Genomic DNA, 4215 nt, shown 5'->3' with positions numbered 1-4215 from the left:
CCCTCTCCGACGTCGTCAGAGGTTTACAAACGGCAGTGGCTGTGGTTCGCTCCCTTTCGGACCACAAGACCGTAAATTATTCATCAAAGCACTGGCTCACCAGCAACGCGATCTCATTGCCACTCATTGCAGTTTGCCGACAAAATAAACACACCCGTCTCCGTTTTTAAAACCACACAGTCGAAGACCCCGGCATGTAGGCATTTAGGCTACATACATACGCTATGATCCCCCTTCTTTCTCTGTACAGGGCTTTTCCACGCGCCTCTCTGGAACCTTGAGGGGGGAAAGGCACGAGCCCTCGAGCCCCTTCAATCGCATGAGCCAAACGGAACGCTAATTCAAAATGCCGCTTTAAAACAAATTTGTAGGCCCAAACGGGATGTCTGTAGTTTTATTTTCCGTTCTGATAAACGGGGTATAAAATATAAACACAACACAGACAAACCCCAATGCGCTCCAACCGCTGGGCGTGCTCTCCGTCCCGTTCTGTATATAGGCGTGTCTACTTCTTCTATGGGTTTTAACAGCGGTTGGCATCCAATTTGTTGCATTACCGCCACCTACTGGAGTACAACTCCCTTATACTTTGCTTGAAAAAGAAAAAAATGTAGTAAACAAATACCCTACCGTCTAACACTACACTCACTAATTACTCAATGATATAAAATAAAATGAACACCACCCTAGTCCACTAATTAAATGTATTTATTCCAACCTCAGTCCATCATCCTGAAAGGATGGGACATCACCACTTAACACCTCCAGTAACTCTTCTGACGTCAAGTCTCACACACCCATATACCTCTCTGCAGCTGCCACCACCACCTCTATTTCCCATATACCTCTCTACAGCTGCCACCACCACCTCTATTTCCCAAATACCTCTCTGCAGCTGCCACCACCACCTCTATTTCCCATATACCTCTCTGCAGCTGCCACCACCACCTCTATTTCCCATATACCTCTCTGCAGCTGCCACCACCACCTCTATTTCCCATATACCTCTCTGCAGCTGCCACCACCACCTCTATTTCCCAAATACCTCTCTGCAGCTGTCACCACCACCTCTATTTCCCATATACCTCTCTGCAGCTGCCACCAAGACCTCTATTTCCCATATACCTCTCTGCAGCTGTCACCACCACCTCTATTTCCCATATACCTCTCTGCAGCTGTCACCACCACCTCTATTTCCCATATACCTCTCTGCAGCTGCCACCACCACCTCTATTTCCCAAATACCTCCTGCAGCTGCCACCACCACCTCTATTTCCCATATACCTCTCTGCAGCTGTCACCACCACCTCTATTTCCCATATACCTCCTGCAGCTGCCACCACCACCTCTATTTCCCAAATACCTCTCTGCAGCTGTCACCACCACCTCTATTTCCCAAATACCTCTCTGCAGCTGTCACCACCACCTCTATTTCCCATATACCTCTCTGCAGCTGTCACCACCACCTCTATTTCCCAAATACCTCTCTGCAGCTGTCACCACCACCTCTATTTCCCATATACCTCTCTGCAGCTGCCACCAAGACCTCTATTTCCCATATACCTCTCTGCAGCTGTCACCACCACCTCTATTTCCCATATACCTCTCTGCAGCTGTCACCACCACCTCTATTTCCCATATACCTCTCTGCAGCTGTCACCACCACCTCTATTTCCCATATACCTCTCTGCAGCTGTCACCACCACCTCTATTTCCCATATACCTCTCTGCAGCTGCCACCACCACCTCTATTTCCCATATACCTCTCTGCAGCTGTCACCACCACCTCTATTTCCCATATACCTCTCTGCAGCTGCCACCACCACCTCTATTTCCCATATACCTCTCTGCAGCTGCCACCACCACCTCTATTTCCCATATACCTCTCTGCAGCTGCCACCACCACCTCTATTTCCCATATACCTCTCTGCAGCTGTCACCACCACCTCTATTTCCCATATACCTCTCTGCAGCTGTCACCACCACCTCTATTTCCCATATACCTCTCTGCAGCTGCCACCACCACCTCCATTTCCCATATACCTCTCTGCAGCTGCCACCACCACCTCTATTTCCCATATACCTCTCTGCAGCTGTCACCACCACCTCTATTTCCCATATACCTCTCTGCAGCTGCCACCACCACCTCTATTTCCCATATACCTCTCTGCAGCTGCCACCACCACCTCTATTTCCCATATACCTCTCTGCAGCTGCCACCACCACCTCTATTTCCCATATACCTCTCTGCAGCTGCCACCACCACCTCTATTTCCCATATACCTCTCTGCAGCTGCCACCACCACCTCTATTTCCCATATACCTCTCTGCAGCTGCCACCACCACCTCTATTTCCCATATACCTCTCTGCAGCTGCCACCACCACCTCTATTTCCCATATACCTCTCTGCAGCTGCCACCACCACCTCTATTTCCCATATACCTCTCTGCAGCTGCCACCACCACCTCTATTTCCCATATACCTCTCTGCAGCTGTCACCACCACCTCTATTTCCCAAATACCTCTCTGCAGCTGCCACCACCACCTCTATTTCCCATATACCTCTCTGCAGCTGCCACCACCACCTCTATTTCCCATATACCTCTCTGCAGCTGCCACCACCACCTCTATTTCCCATATACCTCTCTGCAGCTGCCACCACCACCTCTATTTCCCAAATACCTCCTGCAGCTGCCACCACCACCTCTATTTCCCATATACCTCTCTGCAGCTGCCCACACCACCTCCATTTCCCATATACCTCTCTGCAGCTGTCACCACCACCTCTATTTCCCATATACCTCTCTGCAGCTGCCACCACCACCTCTATTTCCCATATACCTCTCTGCAGCTGTCACCACCACCTCTATTTCCCAAATACCTCCTGCAGCTGCCACCACCACCTCTATTTCCCATATACCTCCTGCAGCTGCCACCACCACCTCTATTTCCCATATACCTCTCTGCAGCTGCCACCACCACCTCTATTTCCCATATACCTCTCTGCAGCTGCCACCACCACCTCTATTTCCCAAATACCTCTCTGCAGCTGCCACCACCACCTCTATTTCCCATATACCTCTCTGCAGCTGCCCACACCACCTCCATTTCCCATATACCTCTCTGCAGCTGTCACCACCACCTCTATTTCCCATATACCTCTCTGCAGCTGTCACCACCACCTCTATTTCCCATATACCTCTCTACAGCTGCCACCACCACCTCTATTTCCCATATACCTCTCTGCAGCTGACACCACCACCTCTATTTCCCATATACCTCTCTGCAGCTGCCACCACCACCTCTATTTCCCATATACCTCTCTGCAGCTGCCACCACCACCTCCATTTCCCATATACCTCTCTGCAGCTGCCACCACCACCTCTATTTCCCATATACCTCTCTGCAGCTGCCACCACCACCTCCATTTCCCATATACCTCCTGCAGCTGCCACCACCACCTCCATTTCCCATATACTCTCCTGCAGCTGCCACCACCACCTCTATTTCCCATATACCTCTCTGCAGCTGACACCACCACCTCTATTTCCCATATACCTCTCTGCAGCTGCCACCACCACCTCCATTTCCCATATACCTCTCTGCAGCTGCCACCACCACCTCTATTTCCCATATACCTCTCTGCAGCTGCCACCACCACCTCTATTTCCCAAATACCTCTCTGCAGCTGCCACCACCACCTCTATTTCCCATATACCTCTCTGCAGCTGCCACCACCACCTCTATTTCCCATATACCTCTCTGCAGCTGCCACCACCACCTCTATTTCCCATATACCTCTCTGCAGCTGCCACCACCACCTCTATTTCCCATATACCTCTCTGCAGCTGCCACCACCACCTCTATTTCCCATATACCTCTCTGCAGCTGTCACCACCACCTCTATTTCCCATATACCTCTCTGCAGCTGCCACCACCACCTCTATTTCCCATATACCTCTCTGCAGCTGCCACCACCACCTCTATTTCCCATATACCTCTCTGCAGCTGTCACCACCACCTCTATTTCCCATATACCTCTCTGCAGCTGCCACCACCACCTCTATTTCCCATATACCTCTCTGCAGCTGCCACCACCACCTCTATTTCCCATATACCTCTCTGCAGCTGCCACCACCACCTCTATTTCCCATATACCTCTCTGCAGCTGCCACCACCACCTCTATTTCCCATATACCTCTCTGCAGCTGCCA

General features: G+C 50.8%; 1 long non-coding RNA gene across 1 annotated transcript; it reads right to left on the bottom strand.

The window, feature by feature from the left end:
- Positions 1-2110: 2110 nt before the first annotated feature.
- LOC127909192 (uncharacterized) lies at positions 2111-3697 on the bottom strand. The gene is made up of 3 exons (XR_008070135.1): positions 3663-3697; positions 3001-3063; positions 2111-2683 (listed from the first exon to the last, which is right to left on the bottom strand). It is a non-coding gene; the product is annotated as an uncharacterized LOC127909192 (long non-coding RNA).
- Between the last annotated feature and the right edge of the window lie 518 nt (positions 3698-4215).

This window comes from Oncorhynchus keta, chromosome 19 (genome assembly GCF_023373465.1).
Source record: "Oncorhynchus keta strain PuntledgeMale-10-30-2019 chromosome 19, Oket_V2, whole genome shotgun sequence".
NCBI classification, from domain to species: Eukaryota; Metazoa; Chordata; class Actinopteri; order Salmoniformes; family Salmonidae; genus Oncorhynchus; species Oncorhynchus keta.
The sequence above is the reverse complement of the archived record's forward strand: the minus strand, read 5'-3'. Positions and strand labels throughout refer to the sequence as shown.